Raw genomic sequence first — 16,871 nt, 5'->3', positions numbered from 1 at the left:
AGCCACTTTGTCAGTTAATCATTTTTGTCACCGACAAGAATTTATAAAAAATTCAAGGAGATGAAGGCACATAGACGCCTTAGAATCAGTGAATCCTGGTCAACTCCCATGACAAAGTTTGCAAACTCTTCTTAGGATACCAACAGCCTGAAGAAAGCCTTATCCCTAACCTTATAACTATAACCAGTTAATGCCTACCCGAAGCACAATTCCAATCTTAGCCTTAAACTGAACCAGTTCCTCAGAAATAAGGTTCTACCTCTTTGGAACCAGACTACTGGTCCTGACAAGTGTTTGTGCCAGAAAACAAATACGCACACACAGCTAAATAAAGGCAATAATGTTTGATATTCCCTTGTTCAAACTACATGTTGCTGACAGAGGAAGGAAGGACTCTGTTTGTTCTTTTCTGGGTATGAAAATAATCATTTCACCATCCAGAGGGACATTTTCTTCTTCTTTCTCCTTTAACCGCAAAAGCTGCATGAGATGTTGCTAAAATCTCTGATGTTGCAATGGGAAGGTGAAAAGAAAAGAAATGAAAAGAAAAAAAATAAAGTAAACAGATGGTGGATTAAATACGAAGTTTGCTGGAAGAGCAGAATTTCTTACATGTTGCGTGGAGGGCAGATGCAGCTGGGAGAAAAGTGCAAACGCATCAAAATATCCCCAATGTGGAGAAGGGAACTGAAAATGTTCAACACGGGGGCCGTAATTTACATTGTAAGATACACTTTACAAAGCACACACACACACACACACACACACACACACACACACACACACACAGAAAGAGAGAGCGTATGTGCAGCTTTTGAAATCTCGGAGCTTCAGTAGATACTGTGAAGAGGAAGCAGACACAGAATAAAAAGGAAGCCAGAAATCCCTGTTTTACTGTAAGCAGGAAAGATGAGTCTTTTGTTTTCAAAAGATTTTTTAACATGTTATTGTAAATCATAGTAGCGCTGCATCTCAAGCACAGTCACTGCATAATGTGCACTGTATGGCTGTGGCAGCACACAGACACAGAGCAGGCCTGTAGTCTCTTATGCACAGACTCTGCTACAGATCCAAGTATAAATCCACGTATATATATATATATATATATATATATATATATATATATATATATCATCCGCCAGGTTTCCAAGAACAACACCTCAGATGTCGACAGGTTTCGTTTATTCCATTCTCATATTAACGAGAACATCGCCATCAGCGAGTTGCAGATATAATGCAGCTCCCGCGTAAATAAAAAGGGGGGGCGCTGACCACGCAAAGAGTGTCGCAAAATATCACGACAGGAAGTTACAGCACAGTAACATACTGTATAAAAATAAGACAAAGAAAGAAGATTTCTTTAGGATTGTTAACGCTATTTTAAACTTTCAAAACTTGGGATATTGTGTTACAATCGAATATTAACGGGAAAGTAACCAGAGCTTCTACTCTTTGTGGCGATTGTGCAACACCAACAACATCCAGTGAACAGGCGTTATCAGTCTATGTGCAGTGAGATCTGGCACAACATTCCAGCTGCACTCTTAGAGAATGCACTACCTTTAATAAGTTCAAAACCAAATTCAAGCGACGGCTGAAGAGGAACCACATGTGTGATCATTCATTTTATGCCAATTTGTCACATTTAATGCTGTATGTGTTGCATATTTATTTGATGTCCTGTGTTATTTATTTGTTATTTTTGTACAGACGTAAAGTAGCTTTTGGCATATTTACATTGACATGTTCATTAATATGCATTGTCCCTTTTAAATCAACACATTTCATCCACTTAAAAACAGGACGTTGTGTCAGTGTTTTCAAGGCTGACAGTCTTAAAGCTACAGACCACTGCTGCGGACATGTATTGTGCTGCGTGTTGGCCAGGAATGAGGAAATGAAAAAACTAACCAGACAGAAACCGAAAGCGTTTTCAATATGAGAACTGTCCTGACAGTGCCAGTAAACACAGACCTGTTCTTGGTGACTGTGTGTTTCTCAACACCACAACCACTCGGCCCCTCAGTGTAATGTTCATCTTCTCAGAACCTCTCTGAATAACTCTGGGAGCTGCAGTCCAGCAGACATGAATTATGAGTGTGTGTGTGTGTGTGTGTGGACTCACAGCCTGAGTCTGGCTGATGATTGACTCAGTGGCCAGTGACAGCAAAAGAAACAGCAGCTAATGACTGTTTGACTGTATGTGGCCAACAGTCAGGAGAAGTGGTCTCCAGCAGTCATTTACACACCAATTAACAAGCCAACACTGCACTCCACAACATCATGAAGTGCAGAGACTAAACCCGATCCAGGGAAACTCAATATTGCAGTTCAGTCACATTATGTAAAAAGCATCGTATTTTCATATAACTTACGCCTGGTGCTATTTCAGTGCGTCGTCATGCAGCCACACTGGAATAGTGTGGCGCTCGTGGAATAGCAATGTTCCCGCTTCAAGTCTGGCCACAGACCTTTGCTCCACGTCCTCACTCGACCCTCATTTCCTGTTAACTCTCCATTCTTCTCCGTCTAAATAAAAAGGAAATTATACGACGTCCTGGAGTCGCTTCCTAGTATTTGTCAGTGCTTTGATCAACACAAACTGCACTAAAAAAGGCATTTGTGTTTAACTGTGATTTATCTCAAATATTTCACAGTTGTTCAGATGACAGATTTAAATAAGGGATGGGTATCAGTATCACTGTGATACTGGTCAAAATCACTGAATTGGATATCGGACAAATCCATCCATCCATCCATCCATCTTCTACCACTTTATTGTCCACATGAGGGGCGTCGCGGGGGGCGCTGTACCAATCTCAGCTGACATAGGGCGATAGGCGGGGTCACACCCTGGACAGACCGGCAGTCCATCACAGGACCACACACAGAGACAAACAACCATTCACTGTCTCACTCACACCTAAGGTCAATTCAGAGTGTCCAATTGACCTAATCCCCAAATCTGCATATCTTTGGACTGTGGGAGGAAGCCGGAGTACCCGGAGAAAAGCCAGAAAAACATACTAACTATCGACCCATCCCTAATTCAATTAGGGTTTTATGTTACTTTAAATCCATTAATATATCTTTCTCTCCCAAATGCACGGTGGCTGCCTGCCAAACACTAATATAAGATATATAAGATATATTTGGCATTGAAATATCTACAAAAAAGAAGACAGAAAGACATTACTATGGATATATTTGGAGTACTTGCATTGGCCATATTGAGCATTTAAATATACAGTTAGACAGTTTGGCTAAAACAGTTAATCATTTGGAAATGAAATTTGAAACACTGCAGTGCGTAGACAATTAGAAAAGCCTGCTTCTACACTTCAGACTGTTCTGTATTAAATTACAACAACATGTAAGACACACATGTTGGCAGTAATAAATATATGTAAACAGTAACTGAACCCCCTCTCCTCCACCCAATGCCTGATTTTGAAAAATTCCAAGATTGCACCTGGATTAACAAACAACATGAATAGAAACCCATCATACGCGCTGGTTTTCACTGGAAAAAAGAAGGTTTACGGATTGATTCTCTCTTAAAGTCATCCTTGCACAAGGACACAGAGTGATTCATGCTTTGACCATGTCATGTGGTGACGCTCTGTAACACTTTAAGTCTATTACACGGTGAAAACTGACCTGGACCTTGACTTGTATAAAATTATATCACCACGGAAATTGCAATTGCAACATCTAGCAGAAAAATCACAGTCGGATGTTTTCTAAAAGATCGTTCAGCTCTAGCATCTTCCTGAGATTCACTGCAAAAAGTCCAACATTGGTCAAAATACATGAACAACTTCCAGTCTAAACAAAAAGGGAGGAAAGTCACAACAACATCCAAATTAAATCGACTTCAGTATGCCTTACTCGTGCAGATGCAGAGCCGAGTGGAAATAAAGCATTAGTAACGCGACTAAACGGCGTCAAAGCAAAACAAGTCGAAAACACGAGTGTGCACAGGTTTTCAGAAAATAACACAAACACCAATGTAATGCATTGGTCAAAACAAGTTTGACCTGTACAACAAAGAGCTGTTAGTCAAATAGCAACTTGTTCCAAAAAAGCTTTCAAAACAAGTGCACGATTGGACAAACCCTCCTGAGCAAATTTACCTGTGGAAATTCCTTCTCATGTCACGTCTTCAAACCTGACAGAGCAGCTGCAGCACAGATTATTCCCAATGTTGCCAAGAAAAATACGAGTTCAGCCCCACAGAAGGAAAAGAAAAGAAAAGAAAACTCCCAATTCAAACCTATTAACTCACACGAACTAGCAAAACTGATAGAACAGACACACGCTCAGGACGGAATGATCAAAGAATCATGGGTAGAATACACATTTAGCAGAGAGCGTGTTGTAGCTGCTGTTACTGGTCTCTGATTTAGGTCAGGAACACAATTAAGTAAAGAATATGAGCGGCAAGAAACAATCGATGCCGAGCAACAGAAAACAAAAACATTTATTTCATATTCACATTGAAATAACATTAAGCACTAATCCACTGTTGGGGATTTTCTTGTTGTTGTGTTATATTTACATTTACTGTTCACAACCTGGCAAGTAAATGGGACCTGAACGTTTGGACTCACTGCTGTTTAAATGTCGATAAAATAACTGCTGAAATGTGCAGTGCAGAAAAGGACGTTTCATGAGGTACCTGCAGAATGAGTCACTAATGCATAATATCAGTGAGACAGACGGACATTTAGCATTCAAGTCTCAACGTTTACATTGAGCTTTTACAGTTAAATTCATTAAAATATGAAGTTCAGAAAGGACCTTGGGATAAATTATTTTTATCATTTATTTTCGTTCACTTTTGGCTTCTCTCTTTCTGTCTGGCCTGGCGGGGACTCGAACTAGCAACCTTCCAGTCACAAGCTAACTTCCCTTTCCACTTGTCCCATGATAAATTAGAAAAATAAAAAGTATCATCAACACATAAACGTACCGGGAGACATCAACAGAGGGAAATCGTTGTGTGGATCGATGAAGTTGAAGCTTTGGGAGCGTGTTCCATGAGACGGATTCACACTCAGAGCTAATCTGCTGCTGCATTAGACTGAAAGACAAGAGTTTTAATCTTGTCCACTGCGTAAGAAATAATATGAGCAGAACCAGATTTTACCTACAGTAAATTTCCGCCTTGCTATGATTCATTCATTACTAAGAAGCAGCAGCTTTTATGTGAACAGTCTGTATTTAAATTAAGTGGAAAAAAAAGAGTGGGGACATCTTTGACCTCAAACCGCCCACAGGACAATTCAGTAATCTATAAAAACAACTTTGAAATGCAAATAGATTTCCCTGACACAAATCATTTTCTTTTACAATAAAAAGAAAACATCGTAAGGTCACAGTTAGGGTAAGTTGCTGCTGTGTCATTATGAACAATAAGGAAGTAAGCAGTCCTTGTTCCCAGAAGAAAAATCTTACAAGTCAGGTGACAATTTAGGCCCCAAGCCCTTTTTTTTGTTTTTAAGACAGGCTCTGGCTTGAAATGTCACCTGGTCGATAATAAGAGTTTTTCTTGATGTGTAGACATTTCTGCACTGTGGAGGCGTTTCTGTTGATGACCCAGCACACAGTGTCAAGTGAAGTTGTATGTGTGTGTGAGTGTGTGTGTGCCTGGGTGTATAAAAAAGCCTCATGGTTCGCAGGGAAGGAAATGAGTGTGAATGTTGTGCTTTCAAAGAAAAACGGACAATTTATGATCTCTTATTAAGCCAGCGTGTCAATCTAAAGCATCATTACGGCCGACCACAAGCTGAAGCCTTATTCAGGAGGGGAATTAGTGAAGAAGTGCCATTGTGGACAAAGTCAAATTATTCAAAACAGTTTGTTTTTTTAAAAATAACCATCACAAAGCAGTTTTATACTGATATGGCAAAAGGTATTAAAACATAAAAACACTTTGTAGTCCATTATAAAATGACATTAACAATAACTGAGTTGAGATACGCGGGAGAGTTGCTGCTCCTGAAACCGATCTCAAGTACGAACAAAGTTGAGGATGTGTTTTGGCTAAAACCACTATGAGAAGCATCATCATCATCATCATCATCATCTGACATCAGACACTTCACCACAGAGACGCAGTTCCAACAATCACATTAGTTATGTGAGAAGACACTTCACACTAACCTGCACTGAGTTCCTGAACCGACCAACACTTGTGAACACTGTGTAACATCATGTGCTATATGTTGTGCATTTGTGTGTGAAATGTATAGCAGGGTGTTGTGTGTCATTACTGACATGATAATCATGCCGTGTACACACAGGCCAACAAATGCGAATGGCTGCGTATTTATTTTATATACTGCGAAAGTAAAGGAAACAGCAGTGGAAGGAAGAAACAGTGTTGAAGATATCATAAGACGGCGAAACAGGTGTTATCATATCATTTTAAGCTATGAGGTTATGTAGACTTCAATTATCTGTTAATGACATGACCCAGTGGTTTTGGATATCTTTGTTCTGTCCTTTCAGTTCAGATACATGTTTTTTTAATGAGTGGTTAACGACAGTAGATGTGAGGACATGTGAAATGTGCAAGATGAGCACATTTCATTGTTGTGTTGCAAAACAGATCTTGTTGATCCTGCTAATCTGAATAAATCATACTGCTATCTTGGGTAATTTGAGCTGGGATTGGTGTGCGAGTGTGTTCTTGTATTTTTCGCCTCTTTAGGACCTTTACTGACATAAACACTGACCTTGTCAGGACCAGTAGTCCTCATGAAGACCAAAACCTGACCCTAACGGGGCAACTGAGGAGCTGGTTTAGGGCTACGAATCGTAATTAGGGTAATGTTAGGGACAATGCTTTGTTTAGGCTGTCCAAATGAATGGAAGTCAATGCAGTGTCCTTAAAAGGATAGCTGTGTGTGTGTGTGTGTGTGTGTGTGTACACTTCCATAAATAAAGAGGAGCACACGACTGCCAACATCAGCCAACACTCTATAATGTACCAATGGAAGGTTTTCTCTCTGTGAGCAAACTGAAAAACAATGTGTGTGCTGGTCATGGACGAGGCTTTTATGTTTCATGTTGACCTGCCACATCTAAAACTAATAAAGGGAGTTTATGACGTGTGTCATGTTAGTGTATTGTGTTAAATGTAGCTAGTAAACACACAGTAGAGCAGATAAACTGATCGCAGTAACCTAGCAGATAAGATTGATAAGGAAAGTAGACTCATTTTCTTCTTAATCGCACCATAATCGGTTTGCTTGGAAAGTCTGGTTAGTTAGGGGAGGTGAGAATGCACAACCAAACTCTGATGCACATCAAAGAAGCAAACAATGTTGGCTCAAGTGAACCAAATGCCAAGAAGCGGACTACAACGCAGGGCATTGTGGGTAAACAACCAAAACATATGCGCATGTAGAACGATCGCCAGGCTCGTGGTCAGACGTGGAGCGAGAACAAGGTAAAAGCTCTGATCAGATGAAAATATATCACATTAACCAACAGATGAACGAGTTTCCTTGAGAATGACTTCTCCTTCAGTAATTCTTGATGCCGCGCAGCCTCAGGCGAGGAGGGGATTACGTTATTCAAAAGGTTCAGGTTCGCTTCACTTAAGTGCAGCGTGAAAGCAAACTGGGACCAGCTGAATGTTGCAGTGCCCAATCATACCGTGTCTAGCCGACTATTAGGTGTGAAATAACTGACTTAGTACAAACATCTGTCCAACAAAGACACAAGACACTGAGCTACTGCTGCTCCTTTCCCAAAACCCTCCTCTTGGTTTGCTGAACAGACAGACACCTTGTGAAATTGTGACAGCCCTAATGACATCATCAACCATATCCTGCAGCAGTGCCATCGCATGCTGTAAACAGCCGAGCCAGCACTTCTGCGCGGTTGATGTATCGCAGCCGTCGAGGCCTCCCCATCTTTCATCCCATGTATTGTAATTCCACTGCAGCCATAGAACACACACACACACACACACACACACACACGGAGAACGCACAGACACATGGGTATAAGTGTGAGTAAGTTCAAGAGCTGCTCAAGAAACAATCAATACATCCACCATCTCGTTGTCCCATCGTTTACATTTTTTTCCGCTATGGCCATAAAGATTTCTCCAGTAGGGTTGGGTGGATGACATCATCCTTCAGAGGAAGTCATTAGACAGGATCAATACTCAATTCCCTAAAGATGAAGACAAGCCACAGTAAGACGGCGGCAGGGCAGGGCAGGGCAGGGCAGGGCAGGGCTGAGTTACTGTGAGGAAACCAAAGAGCTACAGCACACTATGATACCTTTTATTAAGTTACTACCTTACAGCACGGCCAGATGCTGACACAACACGACTAGCAGGGGACGAGGTCATGTGATCAGAGCAGATAACAAAAGGCAGCATGAAACTGATGCACAGAGCCTACAAGGCTGTGGAAATTGTGTTGTATGTTCACAGCTGCCATATGGCTGTGATACTGTTAATATCATTTATTCAGGAGAAGCTTTAATTAGGAAAGTGAAACTTGAGTGTAGAGGCTCAGCTTCCTCTAAAATGTGGTCAAATATGTACCGTGTTGTATTTAGTTCAGTTAGCCGTTTGTCACGGATGACGGATCATCTTACGTGATTTTCGTATTCCCGTAGCAGCCTCTGCATTAAAACCACTTGAAGCTCAGCTCCAACTGTTCTCCATGGCTCGACGGTGATTGGACAAAGGCGGCAAAAACGTCACTTCCACGGAAGCTCAGCTTCTCTGAGAGTCAATGGAGCAGTGGGCGGGCGCAGACGCTGGGCTTCTGCATGATGATTGGAGGAACTGTGTGAAAGGCGGAGCCAGTTTTTGACTGACAAGTGTTGCAGAAACATGTGGATTTTTGCGAGGGATGTCTTTAGACAAATAGCTGGACGTTGTATATTATTTGCTCAGCGATATAGCTAATTTTAAGTGAAAAACACGATAGCATTTCAGTTTTACATTAATTATCCCCTTCCCTTTTTCTAATTGTTGGTTTGCAGAACTTATGTATAAATATCTGGGCCTGAAACAAGCTTCCCCTGCTTCAAAGACTGAAGTCCAGTGATGACACACACGCACACACACCTACAAGTACAACAGGATACATACATTTCTTTGCAGTATGCAGTCAATACTATTTTAAGAATTAACCATCAGAAAGAGGACACACGGTTAAGCAGCTGACAAAGAGAGGCAGTGTAAGTAAGAGAACCACATCTATAGGTCCTGTTTTTAAAAACAGCCAATTTTCAAGATCATTATCACACCCTGCAACAGAGCTGAGCTCATGTACAGGAAATAAAGTTAAAAGGAAGTTGAGTGTGCCAGTATGTGAGGGGGAGAGCGAGTTCAAAGTGTTAGGAATTCCCAGTCTTCAGATAATGATTCAGCAACAAAACTGATTACGAGACCCTCTATTTTACCCGTAGGTAGATTTGTTTTGCAGTTATAAGACAGTACAGACATGAAGCACTGGACCAATAATAGAACAAAAAGTATATAAAAACTACATTAATAAATAAGTTAATATACATACACTGTGCAACATCACTTGTTCAATTGTGCCACGGCTGCTGAAACAAACCTTTTATATTGCTTTGTTTTACATCTGAGGACTGTAAACCTCCATCCAGAGAGAAGCAGCTCAAATTCTCTTAGTAAAGGGTGCAATTCATCTTTCAAAATGGACGTCGCTAGCCTCTCAAACTGTCTTGGGATGTGGAAAACATGACGGACGCCTGCAACTGTAGGGCTGTGCAGCTCAACCGGTCTCTGCGATTCAATTTGATTACTATTTCATGTCGACGACTCAATACAATGCATCCTCAATTTTCAGACCACTTTTTCAATCACTACAAGCAGTCAGATAAATATGAACTCCCTTCAGCTCCAAATTATTTAAACATTTCCTTTCAAAAGAAACTGAAATGTTTCATTCCCCAAAAACAAAAACGCATGCTTCAGCAAAATCAACTAGCAATATTGTGTGTCAATAATGGATGTGTGACATCAGTGACATCGTTACAATTCTAACACAACTTGCTGCCCACTATTTTCACACTCAAGATAGTAAAGACAGTATTATCAAGTACATCTCAATTACACTGCAGACTCTTAGCAAAAGCCACCGACAAAAATTATTAGATTTTCAACATTCTGCAAAAATATTTCATTTTCCCAGCGTGCCCTTTGAAACAATGGTAAGAGCAGCTGTTGTAAAAATGGAACAAAAGCCTTTTTCTCAAACTGTTCAGCAGTTGTTCAATTGTATTTGATTGAAAACGCAAATTATCAACACATGAGGTCGACGCCATCGTCGGTTCTATATTATCAAACTCAGAACTCGCCTATGGGCACATTCAGACACCCTCAAGTTAAATGTCTTTATCTCTGAAGACAGACAACTTGTCACAGTGTCGTTGGTCATTGTGTCTACAGCTTTAGCAGCTCAACAGACACCGTCTGAGTCGCCGCCTTCGTCCTGTCTGGAATCATGATTATGACTTTACTCTCTCATTTCTTCCTGTAGTCTCCAGACTCCAGACTGTCGACGGCTCAGACTCTGGAATAAACGAGATTTCTCATAAATCTCGCCGGTGAGGAAGGGACACCAGGACAGGAGAAGGAACAGTGGAGAGAGGGAGAGGCACAGATTGTCTCTGTCGTAGAACACAGACCTTCCTTGAATTCCCGCTCAAGTTGCATTGGCTAGCCCGTGATACATTTGCATCCAAGGTTTTTCAGTCAAGTCGGAGGAAACGTCATTCCCAGATGCTAGTACTGATGGAAGCATTACTCTTCTGCACCAGAGATACTTGGTGTAAAAAGGAAAAGGAAAGTTTCTTAGCTTTTACTTCTGATGAGTAAAAGCCGTGTTTGTTTTCCGTGTTGAATTCTTTTGCGTTTCCATTAGGAAAAGTACCAAAATAACCAGCCCCAACGTTCCCTTTTTTGGTATCGTTCCCTTGGGGTACCAAAGTAATGGTACGGTATGATACGGCACAGGTGGAGCTAGACCAGCTCCACTCCCATGCGTCCGGTGTTTCTTCAATGCCCACAGTCCATTCTCCTACAAAGCTTGACGTCTTGTTGAGACAAACAGCCACAAACTGAGCAGAAAAAAAAGAGCTGCTGGATGTCCTCCATCGTGTTGTTGTCCGTTGTGTCATGTTCAATGTCGCTACAGCCCACACCTCACACCTCTCAGTCGAAACACAAGCCTGACCGAGGACTTTACCATTCCAAACTGTACCAAAGCGAACTGCACCGTGATGGAAATGCGACTAAAGAGGGCATGAAAGCAGGCCAAACTGTACCCTCTGCTGTAACTACTTCAAATAGCTTATATATTCTGACCTCAAACCTGAAAGTGATCTGATTAGTCCCAATACTCGTAAATCTACTGTCCATCAAAGTTCACACACTCAGTGATGAGTTTTGACAGTGTGTCGGTGTAGGGGAACTTCAGTATGAGCTAATCTCGGAGGCAGGATGTGTAACACAGCAGCACAGCAGCGATAATAAGCATTGTGTTCATGTTTATGCATGCAATCTCCACAGACACCGCTCAATGAGGCTTCTTATAGCAACAAGCGCTCGGTATTCTGCAACACTGGCTGAGACATAACTAAAGGCTACAGTGATGTAATCGGCACAGACAGACGCAGCTGGTTCTTCATCTCACCCCCCGCCAACAACAGCTGAGCACCTCAGTGAAGCTGGGATCATGATGCAGATGGTATTAAAATAAGCTGCCTCTGACACAAAGCCAGGACTTGCTAATGGCAGAATGAGGATGAATGAAATGTTTGCCCTCCCGCTAGTGACTAAGTAAATACCAGAGTGGACATCCACACAGAGTAATAAGAATGGAGAGCTTAGACACAAAGAGCTTTACATATTTATAAAGAATTAATGCATTGCATTGCAGCAGGTGCAGCAGCATAAAAGGCTGCAACAACAATCTGAGGGAAAACGGATCCGAGAGCCATCATAACAATAAGTACATTTATGAGGCAAAGCAACATTTTACCAATCCATGCACAAGCTGCAGCCAAGAATTTAACTGCTGCTAAAATATTAGCATTTCGGATGCGAATGCCAGTGGAAGCCAATGAAGCTGCTGGTCCTGGACTCATTATGGTCCATAACGGCAGAACATCTGACCAGAAAGTCAACTGCAAAAAATTAGAGCGCAATCACTCTCACAAGCTGCCTCTGGGGTCCTTGGTGCAAATGTGACCAGTAACATTCCAGTCACTACTGATGTGGTGTGATCAGGTCTGGGGCAGCAGAACCACTGCTGGCCTCTAATATATTCATGCGAGAATGCCAAAGAAAACAGCAGTAAAAAGAGGAACCTGTCAAATATCTGGCTACTGGCTGCATCTTCCTGACCCTAGTGTCCCATTTTCATAATTGGATGAGACTTCTGAAAAATCTAACCAGGGGGTTGTTTTTTTTTCCTCAGACACAACATGGCAGCATAGTTGTTTAAAGTGCAACAACAATGGCTGTGTGAACAAACTGCAAGGACAGTCAGCACTACTTGTAAACAATCCAGATCTCACCAATCCCACAGTCACAGTGGTCACCAGTCAGTGGCCATTTGTGAAGCACACAGACACTCCTCTGCCGTATGGGTCAGAGAGATAACCGTTGCGACCAAGAACTGTGAAAATGTTTCCCAGAGTTCAGTTGTCTTAACTTCTGTCTAAAGTATTCTTGCTTAAAAAGGACATTTATGGGTTATAGCTTTTAATTTTGTGGTGGCAGTTTGGTCTAATTTGACATAAGGCCTGCTAACTGCCCCAAAAATCTCTGTATCACTGGTTCTCAGCTAATAAAAGGGGGTTTAGGGGTTGATGACTCTCGCATTGCCACTAAGGGTGGGAATCGCAGGGTACCTTATGATATGATCTGCGATATGTGGTCCATGATACCAAAATGATCATGATACATCAACATACTGCAAGACACTCATCTAGCGACCCATCGCGATATGGACTTACTACTAAGACAACCACGAAAAAACACATGCACAGTTTAACACAGAGTCTGACTCCAGTCCTACTAAGCATAATCAGACTATGAATCACATTATCCAGGTACGTTAGCCCGACTAAGACTAGCTCGATTTTACTCGGACTATGTTTACGTGACATTAAGAAAAACAAATTAATATCTAGTCCAACTAAAACTGGACTTTAAATGCACTGAATGATAACGTTTTGAGTGTAAACATTACCTTAAAAAGTTCAAGTTTCCCATTAGCGACAACTGGATGTTGTAAGTGATGATTTAAATCACTTCTAACCTTTGTGGTTTAAATCAAATTTGAAAAGGAAAAAACTGATTTATTTTAATTGTTTTCTTCTGGTTGAATTTAAAGCGATTTACACGCTTCCAAATGTTACACACTGGACCTTTAAAGGTGTCTCGAGAGAGAAATTGAGTGGAGGATTTTGAACAATGTGAAGCCTCTCAATTAATCTGAATCTGAATGAAGGACAACAAAGATATATGGACGTGTGGGGGAGCGTTTCAAAGGGACACAATGGTGTGGATGCTGAATCAGCGTTCACTTACCACTTATCAATTACAGGAGCGCAACAAAAACCGTAAAACACGACAGAACGCAAGCTCTCCGCTCGTCGAGTAAAATAAGAGCAGATCAAATTAAATAAAAGCACATTGCAGCAGAGTCCACATCAGTCCGTCCGCGTGACCCACCAACGATCAGACGCCGCCGGTTAGACTCAATAAAGCAAGCGGAGCCACAGTGTGGCTGTGGACGGACGCTGCACCGCTGCAGTGGAACCAACAATACTACTGCTGCTGCTACTACTGCTGCTGCTCCATGTTAATGTACTGAGGACAAATAAAGCGAACACTCACCGCTCACTGCTGCTGCTGCTGCTGCTGCCTCCGAACACGACGCTGTGTTTATTCCATTGCCCCAGCTGACCGACCGTGTGTGTGTGTGTGTGCGCAATGGTGCGTCACTGACTTCCGCGTTAAGATGGAGAGAGAGAGACAGAGAGAGAGAGAAAACAATCAATTTAAAGGACAGGCGGCGGCGCACGCGGGCTCACCGAGGGCTGCGCGTGAGGTGAGGATGAGAAGGATGGTGATGATGGTGGTTCTAGGGTGGAAGAGGGAGGAAGTCAGTGGTGATGATGATTATACTGTGACATTTAAAGCTGCACCAATTAGTGTTTGGGTTTTTTATAACATGTTTTTTTTAATGAAGTAATTAATTAACAGGTGCAATAGTAGGTGCAAAGTATCACTCTACCTGACATACTGGAAACTCAATTGGTGTTGTGTGAAAGTACAGCTACTTCCTGTCACTCCTGCAGTCTTATGACAGGTGTTGATGTCACCTTGCATAAAAGGAACAATTGATAAAAGTGGCTCCAAAAGGTGAAAAAGCGCTAAGACAAAGCCCAAACTAAGTTGCGGCAAATTTCACGAGACTTGGTGGACACATGTCACAGCCCAAGAGAAGAAAAAAAGTCCATTGGGACCATGGCCTCCACGCAACAGGAAGTTGGCCATTTTGAATTTGGCATCCCTCTTGGTGATTTGCACGTTTTTGTGAATGAACGATCTCGTCTGAGCGCGATAATCGCACCTACATAAAAAAAATTGTACTTGACACATCAAGGATGAAAAGTTAGCAAAAGGTCTTGCATATTCAAAAGGGGCGTGGCCATGGCATCAGACTATCAAATTTTAGACGAATTGCGACCATGTTCGCCATTAAACAGGAAGTGGCCTGTATCATCATATGCATCATAGGAAAAGAAGAAGAAGAAGATACAAGTTCTCTTCACCTATGATGCATATTATGCACATTTGAATGCACAACACGTTGAACCTTGAGGCAGCACGCCAGGTAATAATGAACATGCAGATTTGGGGGGCCCCCTGGTGGCTTGGGGGCCCTATGCCTTTGCGTAGTGTGCATATAGCAAGAAACGGCATTTTACCGTGAGCTTGCCTACTGCAGCTTTAATACAGAGACTATATGAGAAACTACCTTAGCTTATAATGACATCCACATATACTAGCATCTCAGAGGCTCTGTAGATAGAAGGTCAGATTAAAGTCTAAAAACAGCTACTCAGATTATGTGTCAGACTATTTCTTGGTCCTATGTCACAGTAGCTTCGCTGTTTCCATCTGTTCTCCACTGTTTGCTCTCTGCTTAGCAATCTGAGAATGGCATCAGTCTTCTCCTTAAACTCTTTGACCAAGCAGTGAGTAAAGCCTGCCCCACACTAGAGGATTTTAAAATCGGACTTGATTTTAAAAAACGGGGCAGACACAACGTACAATGTTTTAATCCTGAGAAAGCATAGATTAGACAATCTAGTCAAGACGCAGGACCACACACTTGGCGTTTAATCAAACGATTTCAGGGAGGAGACTCCAGGGGTTTTGGGATCTCACAGAAACTTCAGAATATAAACAGACATGGAGTCTGTGGATGAACTCATGGCTGAGTAGACAGAACCCATTTACGGTTGTAAAAGCAAGCATCGCTGTTCGGTCGTAAATATCAAACACGTTTCATACTTACAGTTTGAAATCAGGAAGACTGATAAAACCGCGTTTGTTAACACCTCAAACTACACGATCATTTGGCCGGATAATCTGTTCAAATCAGAGTAAAATCAGAAGGGACACACGATTGTTAGAAAGTGCCAGATCAGGACCAAAATCATTACATTTGTTATTTACAAACTAATGCAGACATTTCTTATTAGGCCACTTATTGACCTGTCCCAAGACTACTAGCAGAAAAAGAAGTTTGTGTAATTAGGTACTTATGTATTGGTCTTCATTATTTCAGATCATGAATGGCCTGCAGTGTGCTGTATGACACTTGAGTTAATCACACAGTGTACTGTAACTCCACACCAACAAGAGAGAGAGCGAGAGAGAGAGAAGCCCTCATCACTGATGTGCAGTATGTTTGGGGGGGACTCACTTGTTCGAGGAGGAAATGTATCCTCTGCTGCTTTAAAAGCCCTTCGCTCTGTCTCTGTGAAAACCTGTCATTGTGCTTGGGCTTATTACTGATGCACAGTCTGCCACTCGGTCCTTGGCGTGGGACAACGGAGCCTCTGTGCTCTGTCTGGACCGAGTGGGCACCTCAGGAGTGGGCATGCTAAATTGTCATGCACATGTGTCAGAGAGATAGAGGGCGTCTCGCTGCACGGCCCGGCCACGATTCAGACGCGGCAGCCTTTTTCACCGCATTCCAAAATGTACTATTTTACAACAAGGAACAGCACTGAGAGTGAGATATTTAAATGTCATGAAGGGGGGGCGGGGGGGTTGTTGCTGTGACTCTTCTGCTCAAACTACACCAACAATGCCAAACTAAATCTGAAATCTTTCCAGACAGATAAGGAAAAGGATGATAATGAAAGAACCTTTGCCTGACATGCAAATCCAATTAAGTGCATGAGACAAGTTTCATAAGAGGCAGCACAAAGGAGTGGGTGAGAGACAGAGAGGGAGTCAGTTGACAGGTAGAGGAAAATGAGTTTGTCCCAGGAGGTCAGTGGGTTTGTCACATCACAGCAGTGGGAGGTGAAATGGTAAATGACTGCATTATGTTTTCACAGAGTATAGGTTTGTTTTTTGTGTGACATCTTACTTTGGTTTTTTTTTTTGTATCTGGCACGTTGAACCTGACGAGCTGGTTGTGCCTGATCGCCTTGTCCCCGCCGCGTCAGCACGCATGGTTTAGCAGTGTTGATGGAACAGGTGCGGTATTTTACAGAATAACACCACACCCTAACGAGTTATGTGTGTCCACCTTTTGGAATAATTACCA

General features: G+C 42.0%; 1 protein-coding gene across 2 annotated transcripts in view; it reads right to left on the bottom strand.

Moving 5' to 3' along the window:
* Window positions 1–14,156, bottom strand: part of marchf8 (membrane-associated ring finger (C3HC4) 8) — a 90,478-nt gene extending 76,322 nt beyond the window's left edge. Inside the window, exon 1 of one of the 2 annotated variants that reach the window (XM_058651121.1) lies at window positions 13,916–14,156. The gene's annotated coding sequence lies outside the window, so the exon portion shown is untranslated. The remainder of the gene's footprint in view (window positions 1–13,915) is intronic. The other variant, XM_058651120.1, reaches the window with a different exon arrangement.
* Between the last annotated feature and the right edge of the window lie 2,715 nt (window positions 14,157–16,871).

Source organism: Solea solea, chromosome 15, assembly GCF_958295425.1.
Source record: "Solea solea chromosome 15, fSolSol10.1, whole genome shotgun sequence".
In the NCBI taxonomy this organism is placed as follows: Eukaryota; Metazoa; Chordata; class Actinopteri; order Pleuronectiformes; family Soleidae; genus Solea; species Solea solea.
Note: the sequence above shows the minus strand (reverse complement) of the source record. Positions and strands in the feature narration are given on the sequence as shown.